The sequence below is a fragment of the Alligator mississippiensis genome, chromosome 5 (genome assembly GCF_030867095.1).
Source record: "Alligator mississippiensis isolate rAllMis1 chromosome 5, rAllMis1, whole genome shotgun sequence".
In the NCBI taxonomy this organism is placed as follows: domain Eukaryota; kingdom Metazoa; phylum Chordata; order Crocodylia; family Alligatoridae; genus Alligator; species Alligator mississippiensis.
The window spans coordinates 83,984,239-83,994,689 of record NC_081828.1 but is presented as its reverse complement, the minus strand read 5'-3'; positions in this window follow the sequence as shown (position 1 = coordinate 83,994,689).

Below are 10,451 nucleotides of genomic sequence, written 5' to 3'. Positions count from 1 at the left end.
AAATATGTTGGTCAGAAAAGAAAGAGCAAGGCAGCTGTGGTGGGCAAGAGTTAGCTCTTAACAGAACCAAGGGTGAGCTCTTAACAGAAGATTTGAATAAGGTGGAGCTGCTGAACAGCTACTTTGCCTCAGTTTTCACCAAAAAAAAATTGCAATCAGATGGTAAGCAAAAAGTACATAGACAGTAAGGGAGAAGGCTGAGGGTCATGAGAATGAAAGAGACCATTAGTCAGCCAGCCCTGATGAACTTCATCCCAGGGTACTGAATGAACTATAAGAAGGGGTCTCAGAACTATTGGAAATAATATTTGTGAAGTTTTGGGAGATGAGCAAGGTCCAGTGGACTGGAAAAAGGCCAACATGGTGCCCCTCTAAAAAAGGCAAAAAAGAGGGCCCAGGTAATTATAAACTAGTTAGCCTCACTTCAAAGCCTAGGAAGTTATTGGAGCAAATTATAAAGAAGTCCATTTGCAAATATGTGGAGATTGAAAGGGTGATCACAAATCGTCAGCATGGGTTTCTTAAGAACAAATCATGCCAGACTAACTTGATCTGCTTCTTAGGCAAAGTAGCTAGTTGAGTGGATGAAGGGAATAAAGTGTATTTGAATTTCTACAAGACTTTTGACAAAGCCCCACATGACCTTCTTATAAGCAAATTGGACTGGATAAAATTACTATAAGGTGGGTACATGAGAGGCAAAAATTCTTGTGTGCAATATCTTTTATTGGACTGACTGTATGGTTGGTATAGACATAGGGAAGATTTCAGGTATCACAGTACCCTTCCTCAGGCCCTTCCAAGGTTGGTAATTCTTTGCTCAATTACTGCAAGCAAAGGATATTTATAAACAGCTCAATGTCAGGATGGGAGGAGATTTCAAGTTGGGTTCCACAGGGGTCTGTTCTGGTCCTGGTACTATTCAGTGTGTTTATTAATGATTTGGATGCTGGAGCAGACAGCTTCCCAAACAAATCTGCAGAAGACACAAAACCAAGAAGGACTGTAAACACATTGGAGGACAGGAGTAGGATTCAGAAAGATTTTGATAGGCTGGAAAGCTGGGTTTCAAGTTCAATACAGACAATACAGCATGTTACACTTTAGGAAGAGTAATCAAAAACAAATACAGAACAGGAATTAAATGGCTTGATGGCAACACTGATGAGAAGGATCTTGGGGTTTTGGTAGATCACAGACTCACCATAGCTCAGCAGTGTGATGCAGTTGTAGAAAAAGCAAATGTAATATATTGGGCAGTATCAACAGGAGTATTAGGTGCAAGACACAGGAGATGATAGTACACTCTACTTGGCACTGGGTAAGCCTCATTTAAAGTATTGTGTGCAGTTCTGGGCTCCACATTTTAAGAAAGATATGGAGAAATTAGAAAGGGTCCAGAGGAAGGCAAGAAAAATGATAAAGGGTTGGAAGGCAAGCAGTAGGAGAAAAGATTGGAAAGAACTAGGCATGTTTAGCTTGCAAAACAGGTAGTAATTAGGGAAGAAGTATTTGAAGAGCTGCCACAAAGAAGAGGGAGAACAAATGTTCTCCCTCACTGCAGACAGCAGGACACAAAGCAGTGACTTTAAATTGCTGCAAACTAGATTTATATTAGATATCAGGAAAACTCCCTTCAGGTGAAGTTAATGTTACACTTAGATCATGCTAAATCAGTGGAATGTTAGGCAGTGTTAAGGTTAGAACATACTGGGTGCATCTGCATGAGATGCTTAACTGCGCAGTAGCATAGTTTACTGTGCAGTAAGCACACATGCCTACACGTGCACATGCTTACTGCACAGTAAATGACCCTACTTGCAGGTAAATCTGGTACCCGCAAATACAAGTAGCAAATTTACTCGTGATTAGTTACTGTGCAGTAACACACTTGTAGATGCCTAGCAGGAACAAATTTTTGCCACTAGGGGGCTGGCCGTAGGCCCTTAAAAGACTGTAGCCATTTTGAGCTCCCAGGCACATGTCGGCAGCCTGAGGCCACTCCAGGCCCCTGTGTCTCCCTGGGCAGGCTCCAGGCCAGCTGTGCTAGCCTGCCTTTACCCCAGCACTGCTACCTAGAACCGCAGTGCCGTGCTGCTGCCAGGCCTGTGACATCCAGGCCTGCAGGGTGCTGCAGGCTCCTGCCAGACCTGTCAGCACCTGGGGCCAGCTGCAGGCAGCTCCTGGCTGCTGGGGCTAGCTCCAGCTGCCCGCAACCTACCCCCAGCAGCCTGCCTGGAGCCTGCAGGTGCTGTGGGGCACTGTCTTGCCATGTGGCTCCCAGTCCCTCTCCGTGCCCCTGCGCTGCATGCTGCAGGCAGCTGCCCAGGCCCGGCAGTACAGGAACAGCCAAGCGGAGTCCCAGAGAGCTGGCACAGGAGTCCTGATGGTGTCATCCTCGCCCATGGTCATGCTCTCCACCCAGGACCCCAGCTGGTTCATGGAGGAGACTGGTGACCTCATGGCACTGTGAAGTGAGACGGAGGTGCAGCACCAGAATGCGCAGGCTGGGTGCTCAAACACCCATGGTTACAAGGGGCTGTCGGGCAAGATGCGGGAGTGTGGGCACAACTGGTCAGTGCTGGAGTGCTGAATAAAAGTCAAGGCCTTGTGGGCACAGTGGGTCAACATCACTGAGCACAATCATCAGTCGGTAAGTGCCTCCAAGTCCATGCCCGTTATGCAGCAACTGGCACTGGTCCTCATGCCCCAGGCCACAGCCCCCATCCTGGTCTGCTCCCCCTTCCCACCTGGCCTGGTTACATGTCCCTGGCCCCAGTTTCCCTTCCCACAGCACAGAGGGAGGCAGGAGACAACGTAAAACTATTTTGAGCAGCCCATGCCCCCACAGCTAGGTAGGCATTGGCCTCTCACATGCTGAGGATTGTGCGGATGTCGGTGCTGATGTCCTCAGCTGCAGGGGCAGGGACATGTAGTGGTGCTGATGTCCTCCTCAGCTGCAGGGGCAGGGACATGTAGCACAGCCACAGGTAGCCCTCCAGGTGGTGGTGGAGATTGCAGGGAAGCCTGGGCTTCTCCCCCACATCGTCAAAGCTCAGGGCCCCATGCTAGGTGTGCAGGTGCACCCGGGGAACCATGAGGATTGGCAGTAGCAGGGCATAGTGGTCAGGCACCCCTTGGTCCACACAAACAGCTCCATGCACAGCATCCATGACATGCACATCAGGAGCATACTTGGGGCGCAATGCTGGTGCAGGGGGACAGCTGGCCCTGGGGCATCTCCCTAGAGAGGCCCCCTGCGGGGAGGGCTGGGGCATGGACAGCTCCTCATCGCAGTGATCTGGGAACCCTGCACCCCACAATCCTAGTCACCGTGGCCTTGGTGGCAGCACAAGAGAGCAGCCAGCTTGCAGGAGGAGGAGGGGGATGGGGAGTGGGGTCTGGATATGTAGCAGCAGGTGCTGCCAGAAGCCTGGCCTGGTCCAGCTTGGGGAGGGGATGGGGGATGCAGGCTGCCTGCTGCCAGTACCCAGTGGCCCACTGGCCCCTGGGGAGTGCATGGGGAAGGAGGTTTCAGCTGGCAGCTGCCTGGGCCCAGCCCTGCCCAGCCAACTTACCATGGTCCCTGGGTATTTGTGTGCGCCTGACCCCCAATCTGAGGCCATGCAGTGCAAGACCCCTGGTACAGAGCATCTTATCTTAGAAATGTCACAGTTTCATAGTTTCATAGTAGCTAGGGTCAGGAGGGACCTGAACAGATCATCTAACTTGACCCCCTGCCACAGGCAGGAATCAATGCTGGGTTCACAAGACCCCAGACAGGTGATCGTCCAACCTCCTCTTGAATATGTCCAAGGTAGGGGAGAGGACCACCTCCCTGGGAAGTTGGTCCAGATTTTGGCCACCCTAACTGTAAAATATTGCCTTCTGATCTCTAACCTAAACCTATTCTCCATCAGCTTATGACCATTGTTCCTCATCACCCCAGGTGGTGCTGGGGAGAAAAGGGCTCTACCTATTTGCTGTTGATCCCCCCTGATGAGCTTGTAGGCAGCCACCAGGTCCCCCCTCAGCCTCCTCTTCCTGAGGCTGAACAGGTTCAGGTCCTTCAGTCTCTCCTTGTAGGGCCTGTCCTGCTGCCCTTTCACCAAGCGGGTGGCTCTCCTCTGAACCCTCTCCAGGCTGGCCACATCCCTTTTGAAGTGTGGTGCCCAGTACTGGACGCAGTACTCCAATTGCAGCCTGACCGAAGTTGCATAGAGGGGAAGGATCACCTCTCTGGACCAGCTTGAGATGCACCTTTGGATGCATGACAAGGTATGGCTGACCTTGCTGGCTGTGGTCTGGCATTGGCAGTTCATGTTCATCTTGGAGTCAATAATGACTCCGAGATCCCTTTCCGCCTCTGTGCTTTCAAGAGGGGAACTCCCCAGCCTGTATGTATGCTGTGGATTCCTTCTCCCAAGGTGCAGCACCCTGCATTTGTCTACGTTGAACCCCATCCTATTCTCATCTGCCCACTTTTGTAGTCTGTCTAAATCTAGTTGCAGCCTCTCTCTCCCTTCAAGTGTGTCCACCTCGCCCCACATCTTAGTGTCATCAGCAAACTTAGACAGTGTGCTTTCCACCCCCTCGTCCAAGTCGCTGATGAAGATGTTAAACAGTGCAGGCCCGAGGACCGAGCCCTGGTGTACCCCAGTGCTCACATCTCACCAGGTTGAGTACAACCCGTCCACCACTACTCTCTGGGTGCGCCCCATCAGCCAATTTTTTACCCATCCAACTGTGCAGGCATCAATGCCACAGTCACTTAATTTGTTGATGAGGATGGGGTGAGAGACAGTGTCAAAGGCCTTCTTAAAGTCTAGAAAGACTATGTCCACAGCAACACCATCATCCAAGGATTTAGTTACTTGGTCGTAAAAGGCAATCAGGTTGGTCTGACAGGACCTGCCTTTGGTGAACCCATGCTGATATCACAAACTCTCACAAACAGCTTTTTTCTCATGGCTCTGCAGGTCCTGCAGCTGCACGCAGGGGATGTGGCCTCAGGGTCACTGTCACCCATAGCTGGACACCCAGGACTGCACTGTCCTCTTTTGTAAATAATTTGCAAAGGGAAGAGGGTGTTTTATTGCTGGTGAGTGGGGTGGGTGATGGAAGGACTCTGTTGTTGTGGCAGGGGTGGGGGAGGGATGGGAGCTCTGTTGGGGAGGGAGGGGAGGGGTCTATTTGATGAGGGGAATAAAAACTTGTTCTTCTGAGATATGTCTTAAGTGAGTGTGGGACTGGGGTTGGGGAGGGATCCATGGGCAGCAGTCCAGGCAGGCTTCAGTGTGAAGTGCAGGAGGAGGTGGTTGGCCAGCGCCTCTTGTACCTGGTGCCCTGGCTCCTGGTGATGGGTGTGCAGCTTGCTGGGGACCTTGGTGGGGTTGGCCCTCCATTGTCACTGCTGCTGCAGGTAGTGCTTCTGCCATGCCTCCCCCACCCAGGCCTCATGGAAGAGCTCCTCCCAGGCCTCCCAGATGTTATGCAGCATGCAAGCTGCAACAATGGCACAAGAGAGGTTGTCCCTGGCAAACTTGAGGCGGGCACCGAGGGAGAGCCAACGTTCCTTTAGTTGGCCAAAGGCATGCTCCACCAGGGCATGGGTCCAGACCAGGCATTGGTTAAAGTGGGCCTGGCAGGGGTCCAACAGGCCAGTGTAGGGCTGGATGAGCCAGGGCAGGAGTAGGTAGGCAGGGTCCCCAATGAGGAGGGACAGGACCACCACAGCACCCAGCTGCAGGTCTGGCACCCTGGATGAAAAATGGCCACTCTGCACCAGGCCTGGCAGGGTGTATTTATGAAACATTTGGGTACTGCCTAGAAATCTGGCACTCACGTGCATGAAGACTCCATGGTGGTCCACAATGGCCTGGAGCACCATGGAGTGAAAGCTCCTCCAGCTGTAGTAGGGCCGGTCACATGGGGCAAGCAGATGAGGGGTTTGTGGGTCCCATCCAGGGCCCCAGTGCACTGGGAGAATCCCAGGACATGAAACCCTGCCACCACCACCTGCGGGTCATGCATGCAGAATACTGTGTGCCCCAGCACATCCTGGAAGGGGCTGCATACCTCCAGAATGGCCTCCCTGTCAGTGGCCTTGCCCGCACCAAAGAGATGGCCTGCAAAACGGAGGCTGGTAGGCATGGCCAGCTTGACCAGGACGAGGGCCAGCTGGGTTTCTGCAGGGAGGGGTGGCTACATGGCAGTGTCCTGCAGCTCTAAGTGTAGCTGGAGCTGCCCCAAGAGGACTAGGAAGGTGTCCTGGGTCATTCTGAATACCTCCAGCCACTGCTTATTATCCCAGGTCTGCTGGACAATGTGCAGCCTCTAGTCCTGGCTGGCCCAGAGAGGCTGGAGCCCCAGGAGGGCAAGGGCAGCCCTGGTGATGACATCCAGCAGCACATTGCTGGTGTCCCTGTTGGGGTCTGGCCAGCCAGTCAGAGTCCAGGTGGCAGGTGCACGGTGGCAGCAGCTATGGGATGGTATGCTGTGGCTGGGCAGGAGGTCGCTGCATGTGGGGGAGCCAGGAGGACCCAGGCAGATGTGGGCAAGCCGGTGGTCAGTAGGAATCTTGGGCACTGGTCATTGCTACCAGGGGCAGGGACTGGAGCAGCCATAGCATAGGGAGGCAGAGGTAAAGAGGAGAGAGCTGCCATGTGCTGCCCCTGTACTGTGCATGCTGCTCCTGGACAGAGAAGTGGCTGGCCAAGGAGCAGAAGGCGGGGCTGGCTTTTCAAGAGGGCTACTGGCTGCTGGCAGCTGCAGCTGAAGCCTGGAGCTCCAACCAGTGATGGCAGGGGCCCATGGCATGTTTTAAGTGCCCTTAGTATGGTCTAAGTGTAACGTGTAACTGTTACAACAGGGAGGCCATGGAAAAGACTTCCCAGGGAAGTTGTGGACTCTCTTTCATTAAAGGTTTTCATGAGCAGGCTGGATAGGCATTGAACAGGGATGGTTTAGATGTAGCATTTATGCAGTGGTTTGGACCAGATGACTCTTGAGACACCTTCCAACCGTGTGATTCTATAAGTCTAAAAACAACATGTATTGGTGACAGCAATGCAGCAGGGAGAGTTATTGGGCCCCAAAGCCCAGGCTAGCTCTGGTGGTAATGGCCCCTGCCTGTCTCTCTCTTTACCACCTCCCATCTGTGCCTTCCTCCTTCTTTGGAGTCTCCTTTTCATGGGGTGGTTTGTATATCTTGCCTGAGCACCAGAAACAGAGTCTGTTCAGGTGCTGGGGCTTGGTGTGTCAACATCTACAAATTAACATGCCAAAGTCCATTGTTCTCTTGATAACCCACTCTCCACTACCTGAGCCTCTTCCTGTAGATCCTCATAGGTCTGTATCAAATGCTGTTAACCCATTCTTTCTCCATGTACAAGTTAGTCATGATGACTAAACATTACATATAGTATAGGACCCAGAAACATTACATATAGTATCACAGGGTGCATCTACACGTACCCCTAACTACACACTTGGTACTGAGCAAGTACTAGATAGCTGGTACTAAGCAAGTACTATGCAGTTAGTACTGAGCAAGTTGCTATAGCAAGTACTAAATGACTGCACAGTGCCGGTACTGCACAGTCCCTGTGGTGCACAGGTTGTTTTCAACCCTAATGTGGAGTAGCAATGAACTACTGTGCAGTAGCTCATTGGCACTGTGAAATAGCTGTGGTGGCACAGTTAGTGTCTGCCAATGCTATGTCACTCTAGCATCTCGTGTAGACACACCAACAGTCTGTCAGTGTATGTCTGTGCTCTAGGCAGGGGTCACTAAGGTGCAGTCCGCCTGAAACTGAAAATCATTTGCAGAGGTCCTGCATGCAAGGCGATAGGTTCAGGGCTGGTGTTGTACTGCATGTAGCTAAAATAAATCTGTGCTCACTCCCCTCTTTGCTGTGAATTGCTGATGTGCTGTTAATCCCAGAGTAAGTCTGTTCCCCAAAGAAAAAAAACTAAATAGGGTGGGTATACATGGGACATTGGTGAGACCAGCGAAAAAGGAAATAAAATAGATTTCTCTGCATGTTACGGTCTTGTTACATGATAATTTTAGGCAGTTTCTGGAGCTCAACCCAGAGGTGGGAAATTATTTCAGCTAGAGGTCCACTTAACGAGTTTTGCTGATCTGTTGAGGGTCTCACAGATAAAATCTTTTAGAAGATATAATTTTAACAAATTATAGATAAAAAAAAAAATCATACACTAAAAATCAAACATCTCCTATAACACATTCTAATTTTATTTAAAAAAAATAATTGTTGTTCTGAATTATGTGTTTTGAGTAGTGTATATACAGGCAATTGTACAATAGTTCAAAATAGTCTTACTCTTGTATGTTGTGGTGGGGAGTGTGTGGGAAGTTTGGGGGTGTGTATGTGGAAGAGGTGTGGGAGGTATGTATGGGGGTGGAGTGTTTGTGGGGGGTTGCAGGGGGTGGGGTCTGTGGGGATGGGTATGTGAGGAGGTGCGGGGTGTGTGTGAGGTATGTGTAAGGGGTGTGTGAGGGTGGGGGGTGGCATGTGTGTGTAGGGTGGGGTATGTGTGTGGGGGGAGTGTGTTCAGGGGGGCGTAGGATTGGGGGGTGGGCATTTGGGATGGATATGGGATGTGGGGACAGTATAGGGTGTGTGTTAGGGGGCTGCCCCCATGCTAGGTCCTGGGAGCTGGCCAGGGGTCGCAGAAGGAGGTGGGGGAGCAGGAGACGTGTAGCAGAACTTGCCCAGGCAGTGTGATTCAGATGTGGTCTGTCCTCCCACCCATCCAGCCCAGGGCTGCCCCCATGGTGCTCTGAATGGGGCTGAGCCCCACCCACTCCTCTCAGGGCAGCCCATGCCACATTCCTGCCCACACCTGCCCCCCTGCCCTGGCCCCAGCCCCCACCTCAGCACTGGTCCCAGCCAGCATGCACAGCTTCCCAGTGGGGAGGCTCCCAATGTGGCTGCAGCCACCTGGGTACTGCTTGGCTCCCCTCCACCTTCAGTGTCTCCTCCTCCTCCTCCTCCTCCTCCCCCTGGTGCACCATTCCAGGAAGCAGGTAATATAGGGAAGCCATGGGGATGCATGCCAGGCATCACACACCCAGCCAGGTTGGGGGGAAGCTGCAGCCAAGTGGCTCCTGCCCCAGCATATGGGGCTCCAGCACCAGCTTCTGGCTGTCTTCCACTCACTCAGCCACCTGCAGATAGTTGCTCATTGTGCTGGGTGGGCAGAGTGAGTGTAAGGTGGCCAGGTGTTAGAGCTGAAGCCCCATGCACTGGAGAAGAAGCCACCTGGCTACAGTTTCCCCCCTGCCTGGCTTGACATCTGCTGCTCAGCACACACCCCTATGGCTTCCCCATGTTACCTGCTGCATGGAGTAGTGTAGCAGGGGGAGGAGAAGGAGTCACTGGAGGCAGGGGGAGCCAAGCAGTACCCAGGTGGCTACAGCTGCACTGGGAGCAACCCCACCAGGAAGCTGTGAGTGCTGGTCATGGCTGGGGCCATTGCGGGGTGCAGGCAGGAGTGCAGAGCAGGCTGCACCCAGGCCAGATCCAATCAAATGGCGGGTGCCCGCCCATGGCCTGGATCCAATCAGTTGGCAGGCTGGATCTAACCCATGGGCTGTATTTATTCACCTCTGTCTTAACCCCTGGATTGGCTCCACATTAACACCTTTTAAGTAGTTTAAAACACTCCTTATTTGTCTCCAGGGAAGTTTTATCTCTAATCCACCTAATTTTGCTCTTGTTCCATTAAAGTGACCACTCCAAAGAGCTATTCTGCCCAAGTCCTCCATCATCCCATAATGCAGAGGCCCCTGAGCCAGGGCAAGCAGGGACACTGGGGCACAGCAGGGCTGGGCACAGTGCTTCTGCCCTGCTGTACCACCAGGCAGAGCCACTGCTACAGCCCTGGGGCTCGCTGGTTCTTCCCGGGCCCAGTAGTCTGGAAAGTTGCTGTGGGGGGGAGTGGGAGGAGGTACAGGGCTGGAACTTCCCACCCCTGCTGGGCTAGGGAGACACCTGTGAGTGGTGCAGCTCCTCGATCTGCTCTGTGCAACCCCAGCCCAGATGGGCAGCACTGAGCCCTGTGCTCCGTTCCTGGAGCTGCCCAGCTGCTGCGGAGGTTCAGGGGTTTCAGGTGTCTGCCAACCATGGCTGCTGCTGGGCAAGCCAGGTAGGGAGAGCTGACAGCCAGACCCTGTACAGCCCAGTGGAGCACGGGATCAGTGGGAACTGACCTCTGGCTGCCGTAGTGCAGCCACCAAGCTCTGTTCTACTCCAGCAACCTGGCCCTGCCAGGGCATATGTCCAGGTCCTGGGGACTCAATCCTTTTTTTGCTTTGCAGGACTCTGGAATCCGGGATTCCTGAGATCCACCCCAGGTCTCCAATGTGGGGGCAGGAAGTTCAGTGGATTAGAGCAGTGGGAAGGGGATCTGGGAGTCAGGAC